Source organism: Onychomys torridus, chromosome 14, assembly GCF_903995425.1.
Source record: "Onychomys torridus chromosome 14, mOncTor1.1, whole genome shotgun sequence".
Taxonomy (NCBI): domain Eukaryota; kingdom Metazoa; phylum Chordata; class Mammalia; order Rodentia; family Cricetidae; genus Onychomys; species Onychomys torridus.
In genome coordinates, this window is record NC_050456.1 from 48534643 (window position 1) to 48557433 (window position 22791).

The window sequence follows — 22791 nt, forward strand, 5'->3', positions numbered from 1 at the left end:
GTTCTTGGGAATTCCCTGAAAGAACCCAAATGAGCAAATCCAAAGGTGTTTGCTCTCAAGTTTTTCGGCAGGATTATGGCGGACCGACCAGCTGTTTCATCTTCCGAGATTACCTTAACTTCAAAAAGCTGGCCTTCTGACCCAGGAAAATTGAGCCTTACCATAAAACGTTTCCAAATTCTCCCAGACCTCAAAACATGCCCACACTAAGGTGTGGATCTTAGGGCTCCAGAAACCTGTGTTAAGTGTCCACAAAGTCTCTTCTTCAGTAAGTACCTCCCCAAGAAGAGATTCAAGGGCTAGTAACAGTGTAGAGGCACACCATGTCCAGCTGTACAGGCCGTGTTTGCACAGAGAGCTAATGGGGGCAGACGCTCATCTAGGTAGGCTGTGTCCTGCCATGACTATCTCCACAAGAGGGTACCTCCGATAAATTTAAACATGGATGCTGGATGAGCATGCAGTGGCCCTGGATGTCCCAAGGATCACATCTGGAGAGGAAAAGAAACCATTCTTCCCTACACATTTTAACCAGTTGTCTCTCAGTTGATCAGATATGCTCAAAAGGCAGACTTCTCTGAAGGCGATAGAATGTGGTGGGTAAATCGGTTGGATCAGTGGGGCTCTGTGCTTTATTTTGAGGTCCCAAGGTTAGCTGACCGTGAAAGGCGCATGACTGGGGTGTACGAAGGAAGATTCCAATGTCTTCCTTCTGTTGAACCACTTTAAGGAGAAGCAAGATTTACAACAGGCATGCCTCCTCTGGGTTGGAAACACCAGGAGTTTGGAATCGAGCCCAGACCTGGTGCTGGGCCTTCACTCTCCTGGAGCCTGCTGAGCAGGAAATGGGCCCCTGGAAGATGAAGTGAAGGGAACACTTTCTCAAGAAAATGACTCTCCCCACAGAGATCCAAGCACCTTGGCAGAGAATAAATTCCACCCCAGAGTAAGCGGCTCTCGGCACCATCTGGATGCTGGTGTGGTGTGGTGGTGATGCTTGAAGGATCTAAGGTTCTATCTAGCTCATGCTTTCCTGTGCAGAGGGAAATGTTTGTGCCATGCACATGGCTTCACATTGGAGGCTATTTGGCAAAGACATTGAAGATCCATGGGTGGGCTTTCTCTCAGAAGCATGGCGTTGTCTCTCCATCTGCCCCGTCTTCCTCAAGTGAAATAAGAACTACATCTATGGGAAGCTGAGAGGAAAGAAGCTGGGCTAGCAATCACAGCTCTCTGGAGGCCTTTGGGACTGTCATAGACTGGGGCTTAAGGTAGGATTAAGGCAGAATTGAAATCCTTCCTGAGGCTCTCTTTCTAAATTCCCTGCTCTCCTCTTCCTCCATTATCGCTTATTTTTTCTAAGCGTGAGCTGTTGTGATGGCAGAGCATGGCTTCTGCGCTGTGTGGGCAGCCTGAGACGTTCCTGAGCACTTTCAGTAGCCAGGTTAAGTGATAGTTGGGCAGCAAGACCCTGTGGAATCCCCCTCCAAGTGCTGTTTGACCAGAGATGAGAATCTAGAGTCCTACAGAAAGAATAATATGTCCAAGGCCACACAGCCGACAGTGATGGAGTTGGATCCATGGGACTCTGGTGCCCACATTCATTCTCACTTCACGGCATAGGGAGTTCTGTTCTAGGTCTTACTGAAGTCAAAAGATGACGTAATGAGGGGCTGCCACAATGCCTCCCATACTGCTGTCAGCCAAGCTCTGCCTGGGCACTGACAGATGTGCCAGATACCAAGTGTTTTGCCCAACAGCAGAATCTTTGCCTCCTACCTCACCTCATCTTCCAGCACTCCAGCCAAGTCTGGCTCACAGAATGATTGTTGGAGGGATAAAGGGACCCTTCCTAAGCTACCCATGCTCTGCTATTCCTTTGCTTCCCCTCCCCCAAACTCTGAACATGCCCTGGGATCACAGGGCTCCTGAGTGGGCTCTGGCTTCTACCTAGGTTGACCTGTATCCTCACTGCTCACCCCAGCATAGTCTACTACACACTCCCACAGATGGACTATCAAAGGAGATCCTGGACATATGGAAGGGTCCTTCACAGGATGTGTTTTTTGGCCGGTCCTGGAAGGTTCATGAGTGCATGCTGGAGCTCACACCCACATGGGGTTTTCTCCCACCCACCTACCCAGTTTGGGCTCCCTCAATGTCCCTGAGGTGGCTTTATCGGTGACAAATCTGAACAGATTAGCACGGCCCCCTTGGCCCAGGTCTCTTTCCATGAGTGATATGAAAGAACCTCACTCTGTGAGGTTCACGGTGTGGCTGACTGGGGGTGAGCCCAAGCAGAGACCATCTAACGACAGGTATCCAACCTCTCAGATCGAAAGCCCAACAGTTCAGACACCTGGAAATGCTGCTGTCATGGATAATCCCCATGCTGACCCACACTGGGGGAGACATTGAGGAAGGAAGGAAGAGAAGGAGGGAGGGAGGAAGGGAAGGAGGAAGGAAGGAAGGAAGAAAGGAAGAAAGGAAGGAAGGAAGGAAAGACCCTGTACTCTAGTCTTTGTGTTGAAACCCATGTGCAGGGAGCACTAAGTGAACAGGCAAGGTTTTCGTAGGGCTGGGTGCCAGGCATAGCTCCAAAAAGAAGGCTGATATTGGGGAACACAAAGACAAGGAAGTTAAGAAATTAGAGTTCTTCAAAACGCCTGTGACCCTGGAAGATCCTCTCCTTCCACTCTCCGTTTCTTTCCTGTTTAGTTATTCATCACTACGTAACACACTAGCCCAGACACAGGAACTTAACACAATCATTAGGTTGACTCAGCTAGCCAGTTCTAGTGTGCACTCGCCACAGCAGTCCAATGGCTGCTAAGGCTAGAGCGGTCGGTAAGGTCAATGAACCAGATGCCCAGAAGAGCTGTCACTCAATCTGCATGGCCGGATCCAAGCTGCGGAAGGTCTAGAGTTTCTGTAATAATCAGTCTTTTGGTCAAACATATCACCGTGGCTCACCCAGGTTCAATGAGGCGAGAGAGCAGGCAAGGCTGCCGTCTTGGAGTCTCTCTACAACAACCACCTTTGTGAGCTAGCGAAGGGAAGACAAAATGACCTAAGAGAGGGAGAGGGACAGAGTGAGAGTAAGGATGAGACAGATATAGAAAGAAGCCGAGCCAAGGGCTCAGTTTGGGGTGTGTTTGGGGCTGAATCTGGGACTCAGTGTGGGGAAGTCAAGACTTTATCTTTGTGTCTAAAACAAGGGACCCCACTGTTCCCTTACCTTACATCCCAAGGTACAGTCCTAGACTATATCCCGACCCAGCCAGAATGGGAAAGAGTGGGGGGGGGGGGGAACCACTTACATCATCCTAACTAACCAGCCCACATTTAAGAATGAGCCTGCTACATGACCATCGCTGTGAAATTGTTTATCTGCCCTTGCTGAAGTGTGGCCTTTAAGGGCCATGATCTGTTGCTTATGACGTCCCAACAGCAGTTGCCCTGGAGATCTGGAAGTCAAGGATGGTAAAAGAGCTTCTTGCCAGGATGAGCTCACATAAAAAAATCCCTTTGTTGGGGCAGCAGCCCAGGAGCAGAGTGTACACTTAGCATACACGAGGCTTTCCATTCTGTGCCCAGAAACGGAGAAAATGTCTCTTCCCTTACTTGTGACCGACCACCTGGCAATTGAGCTATGGAGAGAAAGGAAAGAGCCATAAATTCATCGAGTATGTACCCAGGTAGAGAAGGGCAGAGCCCAGCACTGCTGGGGCCCCTTTGACTCTTTCTGCTCCCCCAGACTTGCCCTGTAAGGGCTGTGCAGTTAACCTCACTGGACTTTGGTCCTGGAGCCTTGTTTGGAAAGCTGTAGATGTTTGAGACTACTTTTCTCCTAAGTCAAGACTGAAGCTGGCTTCCTCCAGCCTCTGTTGGTCTCTCCATTGTATATTGAGACTATCTTCGTTATTGCAAAGCAGAACAGGGTACTTTGCACAGCATATTTCTCCCACAAAGTCACTTTTAATCAACCCTACTCAGGAGAGCTCTTCAACCTTCTTCAATAACAACAAAAAAAATTTACCAGCCCCCTCCCTTGAGAACTCCTTAGTTCGTGACAAAAATCTCATCTTTTGTACCATGAAAACTCCACTTACTTCTATTTTCCTTTTAAAATAAAATAAATAGCCGGGCAGTGGTGGCGTATGTGAGTTCGAGGCCAGCCTGGTCTCCAAAGGGAGTTCCAGGAAAGGCACAATGCTACACAGAGAAACCCTGTCTCGAAAAACCAATAAATAAATAAATAAAATAAACGATGGCCAGACCACAGCCCCCAAACAAAAGCCAGTGCCTTGACAATAACCATCATCGCTCCCAAATCCCAAGTGACAATAAACAGGAAACCGAAAGTGTGGTCATCCAGCATAAACAAGACAAAAGGGCCCCGTTCCTTCAAAAAGATTTCACTTCTACCATCCAAAGAAGACGTCTTTTCCAAATGCTTTGGTCTTTACATGACCCAAGTGTCCTATTAGTCCGGGCCATTTAAAACCTGAGTTCCCAATTGGTCTATCATTTTATTTTAATGGCCTATATTTCCTACAGAAACATGGAAAATGATTGTTTCTTTCTTTTCTTTTCTTTCCCCCCTCCCTCCCTCCCTCCCTCTCTCTCTCTTTCAATTAAACATGTTGTATGTGAAATGCAGCCTCTCTTGCAGCCCGCCGCGCGGAGAGCGCGCGGGGAACGCGGGAGAACCGGGTCTGGAACCGCACGGAGCGCGCGCCACGCATGCGCCCATGCCCCAGCCAAGCTCGGTGCGCGGCCCCGCGGCTCTAGGTTCCCGGCTCCCGCTGCCGCGCCGCACAAAGACCTGCTTTGTTCTCCCGGCTCTGTTTTAAATATCTGACGAATATTGCCCCCTATCCCTGTGCCAAATCCCCCGGCCTGGCTGCAGGCCCGGTGCAAGGGTGCATTGTGGGGCTGAGCGAGGCTCGAGGGGGCTGGAGGCGGTAGGGATGGGACCTCAGCCATTAGGGTCACCTATCTGGGTTTAGGTGGTGGAAGCTGAGGATAGAGGCGCGGGGAGATGGTGGATGGGGATCTTATTTTTTTCCTAATTCCAAAAGTAAAAATTGAAAAATGGGGGCCCTGGCAGGGAGCAGATCCTATAAGGAGACGCGGAAGTTTGCAGGGGGGACGCCACCCCATCCCGAGTCCCTGCAGCTGCGGGCAGTACCAGCAGAGCGTTGACCTGCAAAGCCCTAGGCTTGGTTTCTTATCTGACCATCGCTGTACATATTTAGAAAGTGCTTATCACTCGGACACTATGAAAAGCGTGGCATTCCAGTGCAAACCAACCCGAAAGGGGTAGGGGGCGGCGGTGGAGCGGAGGCGGTCCCTCCTCCCCTAAGCTTAAGGCTCAAGAGGCCTGGGATGACTTCCTGCAGCCATAGGCCCACTGTGGGCCCTTGGGGAAAACCCACACCTTCCATGGTACAGCCTCTTCCTCTGGAGACATAGAGGGTGATGGGGATGTAGGTCTAACAAAAGTGGGCTTTCAGCTGGCACAGGAGTTGCCCAGCCTCCCCACTTCCCTGGTCTGGCTGGTCTGAACCGTGGACCGCAGGTAGTTCCTTCTCAGCTCAGGTGTTTGATTTCCTGCCGCTGAGGGTTCTTGGACTGTCTCTAGGGAGGCTTGCCAAACAGGAATCACAAACCCCACCTGTCTACTCCGGCGTCTTATTTTAAGGTCAAACAAAAGCTGCCTTCCAAACTAGGTCTTGTGAACTCAAACTCGAAATGTGGGCCTTCGAGACTCTGGAAAAAGTACGTTTGGCCTTAGATTTAATTAAGAGGCAGTTTTTATATCCCGCCTTGTGAATAATGCTTGCATCACTTACAAGGGAAGGAGGAAGGCGTGGCTTGGGACTGTTGGACTTAGAAAACAGCTTGCTAGTTTTGGTTTCCTTATTCTAGTCCTGCATGGGGTTCAAATCCTCCCTCTCATCATCTCTCACAAACCCCAGGGTCAAACTTAACGTTTCCCTGGAGGCTGAGAGAGGGCTCAGTTGGTAAAGTGTCCTAGAATGAGGAGCTGAGTTTGTACAAAGTGTGGTGGGTGTCTGTAAGCCAGGTGTTGTGGTAGCCGAAATAGAAGGTGGGCTTTTTACAGCTCACCAAGCTACTACCAGAGCAGGTGAACGCCAGGCTCAGTGACAGTCACTGTTTCACAAAATGTGGCGGAGAGCAACTGAGTAACACATCTAACTTCAAACTCGGGCCTCCACACGTGTAGCAGCATAACACACCACCACACACATAATGAACAATAAAATAATAAAAGAAATAGTCAAGAATGTAAAAACAAATTTCCCAGCTGGGAAGAACATAAATATCTCATTAGGTTTTAAGTTTTTGGTTTTTTTAAGCATATTTTGTTTTCCCCATGTCACATATTGTCGTATTTTGCCAATATTCCAATCAATACCTGAACATAGATCTCTGACAGATCACCCCTCTTTGACAATGAGAGAACTTGTCCTGAGTCACTCAGAAAGACACGGCGGAGGCTAGCCAGGAGGTTCAGCCTCCTGTGGGTGTCCCTCTAACATAGTAGCCTCCTCACATGTTTTCCACATGAAGGGGATTCCGTCTCAAGAGTAAAGCTCTGATGAAAGGGTCTTGATAATCAGGGAGCTCTGAGGAGAAAAGGTCTCAGTATGTGTTCTAGAGCTACAGTTTACAAGGACCATATTATACGACCCCTGCTTGGATTGCTAAGTGGCAGAGGGTTCCTGGGTATCTGTTTCCGGGCACTTGCTGGTCTCCTGAAGAATGTCTTTAAGGAATACTAAGTGTCCTTTCATCGCTTGGTTGGCACTAAGCCCCCTATCTCTGGAGCTGATAGCAACTTGTCCCCCCCCCCCCCCCCCCCCCCCCGCCTCCCCCCCCCCCCCCCCCCCCCCCCCCCCCCCGTCCCCCTGTGAGCAGAACAGCCTAGAGCCACTGTGCTTTAGGAAAAGGCAACCTAGGACTTGGCCAGTTGACTGGTCTCCCTGATAAGCATAGCAGAATGGTGGGTCCTAGGACCCTCTGTTTTCACACATCCCCAAATTTAGAAATGCTGGAATGTTTACACACACGTCCATGGAGCACTCTGCTTGGAGAGCAGCCTTCACCCCCAGCTTCATTGTATGGCTGTGTTTGCCCAAGTAGGTGCCAGGATTTACGCCTGTTGAGCTTCGTAGGATGAGATCATTCTGGGTCTTCAATCTTTGACCCTGGCAATACTATGCATTTTCTCTTGACCACACCATCCTAGTTCTTGAGACAACCCCTGGATTCAGGCTGTCCCAGGTTGGCAGGTTAGCCAGGGCTTGTGGCACCCACAGGGCTGGATCCTGCCGGGCAACAGTTCCATTTTTGTAGCATCACCTGTTAACTGTTCAGTGCAAGCAATGTGACTATTTTCTTGCATTTTGACCTTAATTCTTTTATAAAAAATGAGTGGAAATGGAACGCTGAAGTGCTGATGATTGTGATAAGAAGGGCAGGTCTCACAAACCTAATGTAATTTAAACAAAGATGGAAGTCATTAGGCATGCCAAAAGTGGAGAATATTTAGCCTAACTCAGATGCTCGCTTGATTTAAGCCAGACAACTGTGTGTTCAGTTGTGAGGAGTGAGACTACACTTGGAAAGCCCACGTGAAACTGTGGACATACACGGTCAAAGATTGTGTCTCCAAGGCGAGTAAAATTAGGCATTTAGTGCACTCACTGAATTCTAAGGGTATGTTAATTTAGTGGAAGTTTTGGGGAGCTCAGTGGAAAAGATAGTGGGAGACTGCGATTCCAGAAATGCAGTGGTCATGTTGGTTCGTTTTCTCGGAACAGAGCATCCCCTTCCAAACATGCATGCCGGCTGCTTGTCTGCCTCCAGCATGTCAGATGAGTGGACTTTCAGGAGAGCACTGAGTATGAGATGAGCAGGAGCCCAGAGACACAACCTCTGTGGGACTCAGCCCAGTACCGTAGCAAGGGACAAAGCCTCACGTTAATGTGCTGGGGAGAATGGAAAGACACGCAGAGACTGTGAAAGTGTTCCTAGTCCCAAGAGCCCATCAGTTAGAAACTCAGGAGTCCAAAGCCAAGAGTAAGAGCCAGGTGTGGGAATGCACTCAATCAACCTCAGCACTCTGGAGACAGAGGCAGGAGAGTGAGAGTTTGAGGTCAGCCTGGGCTGCATAAAAAGACTTGTGTTGGTGATGGAACAATGGCTCAGGAGCTCAGAGCACTGATGCTCTTGCAGAGGACCTGGGTTGGGTTCTTAGCAGCCCCGTGGCAGCTCACACCCATCCATGGCTCCAATTCCACAGGATCCTCCTCATCTCCACAAGCACTCATGCAGTGTCCGTACACACATGCAATCAAAACACTCATACTCATAAAAATTAAAATAAAAAAAACTCTGTCTCCAGCAGTATTTGGTACAAGAGAAGGAAGGAATATAGCAAAGAATATTGGTATCCTTCTTTGGGCACCAGCTCTTTCCTGTCTCAGCAGGTTTGACCTGCTCTCTTCCCTCTGCCTGGGCTAACTCACCACCTCCCTGACGGATCATGGCTGGCTCGTGAAGGCTCAGCTCAGGCTTTTGCCTCACTTGGTCCAGTTTCTACCTGAACACTGCATGTCCCCAGGTCACCTCTCCCTGCTCTTTCCACACCATGTAGCCCTTACTACCTTGCCTGTAAAGAACGTAGCAGGTAAGATTACCTACTCACCTTCAATAATCTCTGTAGGTGTGCCCTAAGTACAGCAAAGCAGGAAGGAAGAGAAGGCTCCCAGGATAGACCCTCAGCACTCACCGTTTATCTAGGGCAGTGGTTCTCAACCTTCCTAACACCACGACCCTTTATATTACCGTTCCTCATGTTGTGGTGACCCCCCTCCCAACCAAAAAATTATTTTCATTGCTACTTCATAACTGTAATTTTGCTACCATTATGAATCATAATGTAAATATCTGTGTTTTCCAATGGTCTTAGGTGACCCCCGTGAAAGGGTCGTTTGACACCCCCAAAGGGGTCAAGCAAGACCCACAGGTTGAGAACCACTAATCTAGTGGGCCCTACAGCCATTTTGAAGTTCTTAGGTGCTACATCCTTGCTTTTGCTCTCCAAAAGTTGACCCGTTTGTTCAGAATCCTCTACTTCGTTACCCACATCCTTCTTGGGAATCTTCTTGCCCCTTCTAATCTCTCCAGTCCCAGCTCTTACAACACTGCTCTTCACATCCCCTGGATGGTCCTTCACCAACGGATGGTCCTTCACCAACCCTTTCAGTAAATAAATCCACTGTCCTCCAACCACAGACTTCTTGCTAAATTCCTCTCCACTCCCCATCGGCACAAATAACCCAGAAGTCTCTCAGATCCAAAACATTGCTCAGGAGGGTGGTCAAGTGAGTATAAGGACCTGGTCACCCTCCTGAGAGTATGATGTGATGTCTGAGCAGCCGCTTCAAAAGCAGGGCCTGTTCCAGGGATGCCACCCAGACAGGACACTACTCAGCTGCCTCCGGTCCTGGCAACAGAGGCAAAGAGCTCTTGACAAGGAAATTTAGCCCTACTGATATTGATGGTGTCACTGGTCGGCCCTGAATGGGGAGTTGGGGGGGATCTGAGCTTTGTGTTGTCCTTCTCTGGTCTAATCCTGAAACTTTGACTACATATTCTGTCCCTGCTGCCCTGGGCTGACAGTGGGAAGCCATAGTCTAAAGAAGCCTGAGAGAGGCCAGCTCCGAGGAGCCACCTTTGGCCTACCTTCTTCTGCCTTAGTGTTATTTCCAGTGGGGTACTTGTGCTACCACCTTCCGGCAAAGCTGCTCTGGCACACACCAGCCTCTTCTGCTCTCCAGGTCCTTCGGACTCTGAGATCCCTGGGGCTGTGCCCAGAGTCCACTTGATAGAAAGCTGATTATTTTCCTGTGGGGCAAACATCTCTGGTCAGAACACGTCTGTTAGGAGGTGGCCTGCAGAGCTACCATGCCAAGTTACGTGTGTGTGTGTGTGTGTGTGTGTGTGTGTGTGTGTGTGTGTCTTTTTTTTTTTTTTTTTTTTTTTGTCTGATTTCCCAAATTCCAGGCAGAAAAACATGCCTTCCCCTCTGCACAGTCTCAGCTCCCCCTACCAACATTTGCATTCCCTGGGTATGAAAGGAGTCCGGAGCAGGCCCCGTGGAGGACAAGGCTGTAATTCAGCCAGGTCCCAGTGACATCCCAACCGTGAGAGTGCAGCTGGAGCGGCTTATGAACAGCGCTAGCTCGAGTCCCGGGGGAAGTCAGCCCTGTTCTCCAGCCCACAAGCGTCTATTGTTCACGTTCTTGTTTTTCTCCGAATGTTTAGATGTGCTCCGAGCACCGAGAAGCCTGAAACCAAGATCATGGGCCAGAGCAAGCCTAAAGCAGGGAAACCCAGGGCTGGAATTCTAGGGCCCTAAACTCCCTCCTTAGGTTAATCCCACATACCCCCGCCATATGTTGGAACTAGGGGTCTAGGAAGTAGCCTCTTCCTGGCCAGGGCTGTTTGGACATTAGTGGGCTTGGTTTGTTCAGCAAGTGTGAAGTCCAGCTCTGACGGGCTTGCTTGGCAGCCAGGCAGGACTGCCCACATTAACTTGGGGCTGTCCGACCGAGGCCGTCTGGGTATGCAGACTCAGGGAACTTAGCCTCTCTGAACCTCAGTTTCCTCCTTGGCAACATTTTACTTATTTTGTAGCGCTAAGCCGACTTGGGAGAAGAGACTCAGAGAGCACTGAGATAAAGTAGGCCCTCAGTCTCTACAGGCTGTTCTTCCTGTTATTGTTGGGTACCTTGAACCCAGTCAGAGTCTGCCCCAGTGTTAGGAACATTCACTTGTGTACCTAGCTGTCCACTGTGGGTCAGCACAGCTGTGCAGGGGCAGCAAGTCAGAGGACTAAAGGATGGAGTGCCTGATGATACCAGGAAAGACAGAACATGCTGGAAAGCCAGCCTTCCCCCCCCTCCCTCTCCTCTCTGTCCCAGATCCCTTTCTCTTGGGAGTTCGTATTACCTGCCCTCCCTCATGCCTGGGAGTTCAGGCTGCCATGTGTCTCCAGGTCCTAAGAGACCCAGAGAAAAACCTCAACCTGGAAAATGCTCCCCACCCCACGCCCAATACCATCCTGGCAAACATCACTAGTCAGAACCAAGAATGGAGGTACAGAAGAGAATTACTAGAATAAGGCGAAGATCCAGGCCGGAGATACTCAGTACAGTATAAATGTTGATAATACTGAACCTTTGGAAATGAAGGGAGACGGACAGAGCAGACAGAGGTTCCCGCTGACATGGGAGAGCTGGAGTAGCAGAGTCTGAGTTCTAGTCTTCTATGTCTGTGGACAATTCACATCCCCACATGGGAGTTTGGGAGCCTCTGCCTTCTCAAGAGACAGGACTTTATGAGGATCCCCCTCAGACTCATCAATCCTTCCAGGAATAAGCCCCGGGGAGCCTCCAGTGACAGGGCCATATGGTTTCCTTATCTCCCTTATCTCCTAGCACTCACCTTCCATTTGGAATGTTTATCCCAAGATAAAGATCAGATTCCACTTTGGATGATTGAATGAGGGCCTCCCTGCAATTTCAGATGAATGGGCGGTCTGATCCAATCATAGCTGAACAGAACAGGGCTAGCTAATGGATGCGGCTCCTCCTATATCCCCGCCCTCTGTATGCCCTCCCCTCCCCCTCCTCACCCCAGTGGCCCTCATTTCTCCTAGGAAGGCTCTTCTTTTGCCTGCTTTACACTGGAGAGGGAGTTCTGGACCGCGTGCCCACCACACAGTGCAACTGGCTTCACACCATTGTTTCTAAACCAGAGTTCTGAGACTCCGGTGGCAGCTATTGATAAAAAACATAAAGCAAGGGCTGGAGAGATGGCTCAGAGGTTAAGAGTGCAGACTGCTCTTCCAAAGGTCCTGAGTTCAATTCCCAGCACCCACATGGTGGCTCACAACCATCTGTAATGAGATCTGGCGCCCTCTTCTGTGTACGTAATAAATAAATAAAATAAATCTTTTTAAAAATTTAAAAAAAATAAATAAAGCAAGCAAGCCCCAAAGGTAAACTAGACACATAATTTAAAATTTTCTACTTGCCGCAGTGAGAAGGAAAAAAAAACAGGTAAAATTAATTTTAAGAATTCATCTCAAGGGAAGACAGTTCATGATCAGTGCTTGGCATTTAAGGGCCTGAGTCTGGATTTCCCAAAAGGCACATGAAGCCACACATGGTGTGGATGATCTGTCATCCCAATGCTGTTTGGAGGCAGAGACCAGAGGAGTACTGGAACTGACTAGTCAGTTCATCCAGTTCAATCCGTGAGCTCCAGGTTCAAACTTCACGTCAAGGCACTAGAGAGATGGGTCAGCAGTTAAGAGCACGTACTGTTTTTCTAGAGGACCTCAGTTCAGTTCAAACGGCCAGAAGACACAATGATCTCTTCTGGCTTCCATGGGCACCTACATGCCTGCACACACATGCATGAATGAGTGTGTGTGTGTGTGTGTGTGTGTGTGTGTGTGTGTGTGTGTACACCATGTGCATGCATGGTGCCTTTGGAGGCCAGAAGAGGATATCACATCCCCTGAAACTGTATTTATAGCCGGTTGTGAGTCACCATGTAGGTGCTGGGAATTGAACTCAGGATCTCTAGAAGAGCAGCCAGTGCTCTTAACCACTGAACCATCTCTCCAGCCCTTATACCTTTTCTAACTCAAAAAAATATAACATGGAGAGCAACTGAGGAAGACAGCAAAGGTCAACTTCTGGCTTCTATACATTTCCACACATCCTCAGGCATTCACACACACATACACACACAGTGTAAAAATCTCTTTAAAATAATACTTTTCTGTAATTCAATTTATATCTATCATATATTTACTATAATCAGTAATTAATATATTTTGACCTCAAAGTACCATTTCAACCTGTAAGTGCAATTTTTAAAAATTGCAAAATAGTTTATATTCGCTTTTTGTACATTTTTGTATGATTTGCTAATATATTATGCCTACCAGCTAATAATTGTTACCTTAGGTAACAATTATTGCACAGGTCAGGGCAGATCTGCACTAGACCACACTAAGAAGCCTGGAGAAGGGACCCTGTGTGGGCAGCTGACTGTCAGAGTGCACTCCTGGAGGGAGATGGGCCACTCATATTTTCTTCTCAGCCTAATCTTACCCCTGATTGTGTCTTGCTCCCCTTCTGTCCCATCTCCTCTTAGAAGAAAAGCACACACATACTACATTGTAATTACTACCAATTTCAGGTTAGTTATTTTACCTGCTAATATAATTATCCACTGAAGCCTCCATCACTGGGCGCTCTTTTCTGTCTTGTTGGAAAGTAACCATGGTGTCCATCATCACCAAGAATCCATGGTATGGGTCCTGCTACCCTTTGTAGAAAAAGAGGAGGACCTAGGTGAGTAGGTGGAGTCAGCTTTGGTCACCACTGCCTATAGATGCTCTCAAAGTTAGAGGAGGGGGCACACTAGACGTTGACAGGACAGTCAGGCAGAGTAGCCACTGCTCAGCCACATTTAATCACATTTAAATGACCATTGTGTTGTGGGTAGAAAGTGGAAGCAGGACAGGTGTGTGTGTGTGTGTGTGTGTGTGTGCGCGCGCACACGCGCGCGCACTTGATTTCTTCCAGCCCTAGGGAGTCTTCAGTGAGTTGAGAATGGAATGGGTCTCCACGGAAACAGAGTTGGGCCACTGCCTCTCTTACCTGACAATCCAGACACACACAAGTGTGTGTGCCAGCCCTGAGCCCCAGAGTGAAGGAAAGCAGAGAGAAGATCCCAGGCCTCGGAGAGACCTTCCCAAATTACCCTCTTAAGAGGTGCTCTCTGACCCCTCCCTCCCTGCTTCCTTTTTCTTCCAAGCATTCCTGATGCTGGATGCTACTGTTTTGTCTGTGTTTGCCGGCTGCCCTCAGCTCCGGTTCTTGCTGCCTCTCCGGGGCCCTGGGAGTGTGCATTTGCTGGCTGAAGACACAGCGCTGGAGACGGGCTGGAGACGGGCTGGGCATACTGAAAGGCCCTGTGATGTCAGAGCAGAAAGAGGGTGAGAGAAAAGGCCGCTAGAGAGCCAAGAGGTGGGGGCGCAGGGAGGCCGGGAAAGATGGCGGACTGTGTGTGATTTCCCCCCAGTGAGGGGAAGAGAGAAGAATTTGAGAAAGTGGAGGAATGTGATTGTGGCACAAAGGCAGTGAGATTATTTTGTCAGCAACATTTGGATCCCATTGGTGACGAGAGACATGTGGGCCCAGCAAGGAGACAATTGTGGTAGTCAAGACAGGATGTGAATAAGACATAAAGAAGTGTTTCATCAGCGGGGATGGAAAAGAACCAGAGCTGTGGGGCCAAGAGAAGGAGTGGGAAGGGTCGGCCTGGCATTCACACGTGCCTCTTCTCATGCCTCCTCAGTGTGTCTCACATATGCACACCTGCACACACAGGCCACCCACTGGGAGCATGCATTCAAAGCCATGCACGTCACATTCTAGGCCAGTGGCAAGTCCCACGGTCTGCTTCAATCTTTTGACCTTTGTCTTGTTTGCTTCTGAGTGTAGGAATGAGGAATACAGAGAGCAGAAATGGGTGGAGGCAATACCTTCTCTGGTAACAGGTCTGGCTTCTGGATCAGCAAAGAAGTCACAAAGTCCTCTGGGACCCAAAGGAGAGAACAGACTGATGAAAGAAGACCCAGGGAATGGAGAAAAATCCTTCCTTGAATTGGGCGGGGAGGGCCATGGTTAGCTGACATCCTGACTCTCGTGCTCACACATGTGTGGGCCACGTGAAGTGTCTGTACTTGAGACGATCCTGTATGCAGGAGGCAGATGAGCCTCTTGCAAGGAGTGGGTGGGAACATGCTTGAGGATCCAGCTGAAACGGGACTTTATTTTTAAAGAGCCTAAAATTGATGTCTCTGCTAGCCTAAATATAACTGAGCAAGCAGCCTTCCTCCAAGCCAGGCCGGGCTTCAGAACAAGCTCCAAGACCGTGCGTTTGAAGAGAAAAATGAGAGAGAGCGAGAGAGAGGGAGATCGACAGATGGAAAAGGTCACACAGTTAGCCCTCTGGGTGTGCTGGGGGAGGGAATGGATGAGCTGGTTGCCGACAGGCCGCATTCGCCCTGGCCTCACACTCAAGAAAGGAAGATTGACGACTGTTAGGCAGTGGAGGAGGGAGCCAGCACCCACTTTATATCTAGACTGTGCCTGGCATAGTAAAGGATGTTTAAGGACCAGGCTTGCATTCATCCAACAATCCAGTGGGAGGAGAGGAGGGCCGTGCAAGCATGGGTGTTATATGCAAGGCAACAACTGGTCGACCCCTATGGCATTCAAATGGAAGGCTGGGAGCAGTGAGGGACCACTCTGTGGGGTTGGAGAGAAAGTGGATCTTAGTAAAGGAAGAATTCAGATGGACTTAAAAGACAATGTCAAAAAGAGAGAGAGAGAAAAATAACAGGAGAGAGCAGGAAGCTTTGGCGGCGACTCTAGTCAGGTTACACAGGAGAGCAAGAATGTGAGAGGAAGTAGGAGCATGGGGCCGCGTCTTTGAGTCTGTAGGTAAAGGAAGGATTAGGGCAGGGGAAGGTGTCTGCACGACCAGATCAATTGAAGAAAAGTTAATTTGGCGTGAAAAAGCCCAAGAATGCACAGGCGAGGGAGACGGCATTAAGCCCAGTGAAGCCAGCTAGCAAACCAGACCCTCAAGCCTCAGGGAGATGGTACAGTAGACATTTCTTTTCTTGATCACCTAAAGCAAATGTGGAATGAAGCTAAGGCAATAATAGTTCAAGGATCCTGAGAGGAGGAGGCTCTTCCAACTTCAGCTTGAGGAGGTGGGGTCACCCAGGAACCGGCATGCATCTGGCACAGAATTCCTGGACCTCACAGGAAGGTTTCACGAAGTAGGTGTTCCATTGGGAAGACTCACACGCCTCAGCCATAGGCAGTGAGGGCTGTGTTGATGAAGGCTTGGTCCTTGGCTGTTCTGTACTGTCCAGAGAATGAGCTACAATACCTACACTTTAGGTTTTGAATGAGAGAATGTTTTAAGAATATAGCAAGCTGTCAGGCAGCGGTGGCCCAAGCCTTTAATCCCAGCACTCAAGAGGCAGAGGCAGGTGGATCTCTGTGAGTTTGAGGCCAGCCTGGGCTACAGATCTAGTTCTAGGATAACCAGGGCTACACAGTGAAACCCTGTCTCAAAAAAAAAACAAACAAACAGGGCTGGAGAGATGGCTCAGAGGTTAAGAGCACTGCCTGTTCTTCCAGAGGTCCTGAGTTCAATTCCCAGCAACCACATGGTGGCTCACAACCATCTGTAATAAGGTCTGTTTCCCTCTTCTGGTCATACATGCTGTATACATAATAAATAGATAGATAGATAGATAGATAGATAGATAGATAGATAGATAGATAGATAGATAGATAAATGAAATCTTTTAATAAACAACAAACAAACAAAAAAACATACATGTTCAGGTTAGAGAGAGCCCTGGCTACAGCAGTGGCCATCAGGTGAGGCTTCCATAGCAACTGAGAGAGGTGATACCATCAAATCAAATCAGACCCTCACAGCATCCGACAGGAACTGACTGGGGAAGTTGAGGCAGTCAGCTGGAGTTCTCAACTGAGCTTTCTCCCCATGGATGAGCTTCCTCTCTCTCACACTGCAGGCAGGCCCTTTCATGTTGTGGAATCAACACTAGAAACCTCTGTTGGAAGTGACTTACCTTCTAGCTGCCTCCAAGGACACAGCGTTTCTAACCCTGGCCTGCTTTGCCCTTCTCTCCCTTCATTGTCACAGAGTTAGAAAGGGTAGCCCACCCCAAGACAAAGGCATTAGAGGACACTTGGAGACCAAAATGCTTGGGTTCGAAGTGGGATGAGGGACAACCTTGCATCCAGAACCCAACAGCAATTTACCAGGATAACGCACCAGTCTATAGCAATATTGGGAGACGGTGGAATGTTTAAGAGGTAGGGCCTAGGGCTGGAATGTTGTTCTGTTGATAGAATGCTTCCCTAGCATATGGATAAAGTGCTGGGTTGGATCCCTAGCATAGCACAAAAGTTATGGTGGCCCTCCACTGTGATTCCAGCACTCAGGAGGTTGAGACAGGAGGATCATGAGTTCAAGGCCAGCCTTGGCTACAGGAGATCCTGTCTCAAATACACACACACACAAGAGTAGGAAAAAGAAAAACAGAAGTGGTAGAGTCTAGTGAAAGGAAGCTAGGTAACCCAGGATATACCCTTGAAAAGAATATGGGACCTTCTGCATCACTGTTGGGTGTTTCCTCTCTCCCCTCCTGCTGCTTCTGACTCTTCCTCCTCCCAATTCCATGCACACATGGAGACACCACTCCTTACACCTACCTTCACTTCTGTGACCAGAATACTTCAGAGCTCAGTCCTCTAAGCTCTCGTCTTACAGCAGAGATGACCAGAGCGTGTGTATTAGTTCGATGACACTGATTGCATGTAGCCCCAATAATGACCATATATAATTGTGACTGCTATGTACACATGTGTCCCACATGCCAGCCCTATGCTACTGGGGTTCATTTCAAATCCTCTTGTTTGTTGCTGGCATATAGGAAAGCAGTTGATAATTTTGAAGTAACCTTGAAATCATTTGTGGGTTCCAGTGCTTTGTCAGTTCGATTGGATTTTCTCTGTGGACTATCACATTACCTCCAACAAAAACCAGTTCATTCCTTCCTTCCCAATCTCTATGTGTTTTACTTCCTTTTCTTGTCTTATTACATTCCCTATGACTTCTAGCACGTGTTGAAAAGCAGTGAGCTGGGGCATCTTTACTTTGTTCCTTCTCTTGATCAGAAAGCTTTGAGTTTCTCATCAATAAGTAAGATGTTAGCTATCCGGCTTTTTGTGGATATCTCTTTTAAATTGAGGAAATACCCCTGTGTTCCTAATTTACTGAAATTGGGGGGGGTCAGGAATAGAGTGTTAAATTGTTTGCTTGTTAATTGCTTAGTTGGTGGGTTGCTCCTGTATATCCCAGACTGACTCCAAACTTGCTACAAGGTCAAGAATGACCTTGAACTTCTGATTCTCCTGTTCCCACCTTCCAAGTGCTCAGATGGCTGGAGTGCTCCGCCATGATTTATTTTTATGGGTGCTTGGTATGGAACCCCAGGCTTGTGAATGCAAGGCAAGCTGTAGATGTGTCTCCTAACTAAGACACACCCCCAGCCCAGCAGCTGGATTTTGTCAAATATCCTTTGTCATCTGTTGATGTGATCGTATGATTTTTATTTTTTCCTGGTTTGTTGAAGTGATGGATTCCATTGATTAAATTCCAAATGCTGAACAGCTTTGCATTGCTGGGAGAAATCCCACTGGATTGTGATACATAGTAAGTTTTACATATTGTTGGGTTTGGTTTGACAAAATTGTACTGAATATTTTAGAATCTATATTCATGGGAAATAATCAGACTCCTCTTCCTGTATCCTTGTCTGGTTTTAGGTGACATTGGCATCATAGAATCACTTAGGAAATATTACTCACTTTCCCCCCTCTCTCCTAAAGATTACTGTTGAGAATTAATGTAATTTCTTCCTTAAATATTTGGTAAAATACATCAGTGGTCCATTATGAACCTGTTTTGCCCTCTGTTTTGAAAGAACATTAATGATTGATGTAATCTGCTAAATAGCTACATGTCCATCCGTTTGTATATTTCCTTCCTGTATGAATTATGCCTGGTTACAGGAAGTTGAACAGTTTCAGCCCACAAAGTGTGGTAAGTTGAATTTCCATTTTCATTGAATTCAGAGTACTTTTACATTTCTCTCAGGGTTGTTCTTTTGACTCTGGTCTTTTTTACAGCTCACTATTTAACCCCCACGTGTCCGGAGATTTCCCAACTCTTTGTTCACTGTTGACTTCCGCTTCCATTTGGTGACCTGGGAGCACGGTATAGTTCTCTCCACTGGTTGGCTTCATTTTCTCTTTTAACAGCAAGCCTGTAATCTCATCATTTTAGAGGCTCAGGCAAGAGGAAGGCAGGTTCAAGACTGGCCTGAATTACGTCATAAGACTCTATCTCAGAAACAGGAAAAGAAACCACCACAAAGATTTGTGCATAAATCTTTGCTGGATGCTAGATTATTTCTATAGGTAAGGAGTCTATAACTAAGTTTATATTCAGCAAATATTTATGAAACATCTTCTGTGGGCCAAGTATATGCATAAGATACCATCCAGCATTAAAATTCCTTTTTAATTTATAAGTTTGTTTGTTTTTTAAAATGTGTGTAATATGTGTGTGTGCGGGTACCTGAAGAAGCCAGAAAATGGTGCTGGATCCCTTGGAGTTGGAGTTACAGACAGTTGTGGCCTGCCAAACATGGGTGCTGGGAACTGAACTCTGGCCCTCGGCAAGACAAGCAAGCACTCTTAACCACTGGGCCATCCTGACAAAATCCAGCACTTGGGCTGGGGGTGTGTCTTAGTTAGGAGACACATCTCCAGCTTGCCTTGTAACACAAGCCTGAGGTTCCATCTCTAGAAACTCCCAGCATTAAAAATTTCAAGGCAAGGGCTGCCAGATAAAATACAGAATGCCTAGCTAAATTTGAATTTCAGATAAACAATGAAAATTTTCTTATCGAAAGTAGTCCCAAAGACATTGCCTGGAGTCAATTTAGCCTCTTAAAAAAAATAAAATAAAATAAGAACAGTATTCATTGTGTATATGTGATTCAAATTTAACTGGGGACCTTATCTTCTATTTGCTAAATCTAACAACCACATCACAGGTACAGTTCCCAGAAGTGAGTCAGAACTGATGACCATCTTCAAGGTTCTCAGCGCATGGCCAAGAGCATTGTGTTCAGAAAAGTAGGGCAGGTCTTCTCTGCTCAAAGAGCAAATGAAAAGGCCCAAATTCCCACAAGAGGGGCAACTCTCAATTATTTCTTTTAAAAATAAACAAAAGGGACAGCAAGATGGGTCTGTGGGCACTGCCAAGCCTGATGACCTGAGTTTGATCCCTAGAACCCGCTTGGTGGAAGGAGAGAGCCAACTCCCACAACTTGACCTCTGACTTCCACACATGCACTGTGACACACACACACACAGAGAAACAAATTAAATAAATGTAAAATTGATAAAATTTCATTCCTTTCATGGTAGATGGGCAATGGCCATTCATAAAGCTTGGGTTATCACTAGTAGCCTTTTGCATTTCCGTTTGTGAATACTATGTTTCTGTCCTTTGTTCCTTGGCCTTTTTGTTTTCTTTGCCAAACCATCTGAACACATGTGTTTGCATGTGTGTATGCGTTCATGTGGGTGTGTGCACATGTGAGAGTAGGTGTGCAAGTACATGTGTGTGCTTGTGTGTGCAATGTCTGAGATTGACATCAGGGCTCTTCCCCTAATGCCCTCCACCTTATATTTCGAGACTGGGGCTCTCACTGAAGCTGAATTCAGCACTTTAGATGGAATGGCTGACTGATGAGCTCCAGCGAGCTGTTTGTCTCTGCCTCGCCAGCACTGGTCTCACAGATGCATGCCACATCACCTGCCTTTTACGTGGGTGTTGGGGATTTGAATCCATACGCTCATGGCTGCACAGCAAGCTCTTTTCCAATTAGGCCATCTTCCTAGCTCTTAAAGAATAATCCTCTTATGTATTTATTTCTCCAAGTTTTTTTAACTCTTGCCTTTTAATTTTGTTTACATTATTTTCCAAAGTAAAGCCATTTAAACATCTTATGCATTCAATCTCTATGTCTTTCATATGGTTGCCATTGTTTTTGGCTTACAGTGGTTTTCTTACAGACCAGCATGCCATTCACTTATATTGTCTTTGAGAATCTGTGTAGGATTTTTTTAAAATGTGTTTTGCATTTAACTCATTAAACCCTGAGAGGTTTCTCTGAAAATGGTACACAGTAAGATTCTAAATTCCCCTTCCCCTTCAGATCGCTAATGTGGCTCAGATTTGTTCAAATAAAATCTTTCTCAGCTGGTGGTGGGTCATTCCTTTAATTCCAGCATTCAGGAGGCAGAGGCAGGAAGATCTCTGAGTTTGGGGCCAGCCTGGTCTACAGAGCAAGTTGCAGGACAGACAAGGCTACACAGAGAAACCTCATCACTCTCTGTCTCTCTGTCTCTGTCTCTGTCTCTGTCTGTCTGTCTGTCTGTCTCTCTCTCTCTCTCTCTCTCTCTCTCTCTCTCTCACACACACACACACACACACACACACACACACAAATTTGTTTTTCAACGATACATGGTATGGTATCTCTTTAATCTTATACATTAAATTTTAAAAAATTCCAAGCTGGCCATGATGGCACATGTCTTTAATCCCAGCACTTGGAAGGCAGAGGCAAGTGGATCTCTGTGAGTTTGAGGCCAGCCTTGTCAACACAGTGAGTTCCAGGACAGCCAGAGCTTAAAAAACCAAAGACCAAAATCTAGTTTCTTTTATTTTATGACCTTATTTATAACATTTAGTCTCCTATAAAATGAGGATACATTGGGATAATAACAAAATACTATACTTGTGGCTTCATAGTCAAAATTTAGTGGAATAACAGACTGCACGTTAGTTCTCTTTTGTTTTAAGGGGCTAGGTGTCCTTGTGCTTCCCAGACTGATCCCAAGAACTCTGGACTCAAGCAATCTTCCCGCCTCAGCTTTCTGAGCTCTCACAATCATTTCTACCTGCCAGCGGAAAACACAAATAAATGTTTGAATTCGAATACACACAATGCAAAATGCCCTCTGAGGTCAGAAAAACACTTCAAATCAGCAAGATTGAGCTCAAAAATAGCAAAATAATAATAATAATAATAATAATAATAATAATAATAATAATAATAAAAATAAAGCATTCAGAGAGAGAGAGAGAGAGAAAAGCAGGGTGCTGCACATATTGTTTAGCTTTGTCAAACCTTGAATAAGTTATGTAGTCTCTCTGGAACTCAGGTTCCTCGTTGCTAAAATGACAGGGTTGGGCTAGCTGACAGCTAAGCCCCTTCCTGCATTGACATTTACTGACAGTGATGCCCCTGTGGGGAATATCAGGTTATGGAAGAAGCAGGTCTGTGTGTCAGTCAGCAGACAGCTCTGTCATTAGAAAACCAGAGCACTGTCCTAGGATTGATGACCAGGAAACTGTGAACCAAAGTCAGTCAGTCTGGAGGTCTCCAGGGGCAACCCTGGCATCAGGCATGGCAATAGAACAGGAAGGTGCTGGACTTTTAGCTCAGAGAACAGCAGCATAGGGATTAAAGCCTCAGTAAGAGGGTCCTCAGAGGAAAATATTAAAGAAATAATTCCTTAGGCTAGAGAAGGACATATTTGATGGATCTAGCCTTGAACTCAGCAACTGCTTTCTAGAGAACATGGCAGCTTTGTTGAGTAGAACAGAGACCCACTCAGGACAGCTCTTAAATCTTTCAGGGCTAAGAACATGAGCATACGTGGGGTTCACAAGAGGAGACACACTGTGGGGGGCTCAGCTCTTGCCCCCACAAGTGGTCCCTCACTAAAATTCTGCTCTGTTCTCCATTCACTGTGCTTCACTGCCAGTTGCCACCTCCTTGTGAGGTCAGCTTCCAGATGGACCCCACTCCACCCTCCAGAGGCGTGACTTCTCAGTTGCTGTGTCTGCGGCCTGTTTTCACGTTCTTCCCATTTCAATTCTAGATCCCCAGAGTAGATTCATTCACCCTAG

General features: G+C 47.2%; 1 protein-coding gene and 1 long non-coding RNA gene across 2 annotated transcripts in view; one reads left to right on the top strand and one right to left on the bottom strand.

The window, feature by feature from the left end:
* Positions 1-22791, top strand: part of Rad51b (RAD51 paralog B) — a 754045-nt gene that overhangs the window by 700407 nt on the left and 30847 nt on the right. The gene's annotated exons all lie outside the window — the stretch shown is intronic.
* Positions 3436-13902, bottom strand: LOC118595114. The gene is made up of 4 exons (XR_004946475.1): positions 13882-13902; positions 13329-13438; positions 9781-9942; positions 3436-3650 (listed from the first exon to the last, which is right to left on the bottom strand). It is a non-coding gene; the product is annotated as an uncharacterized LOC118595114 (long non-coding RNA).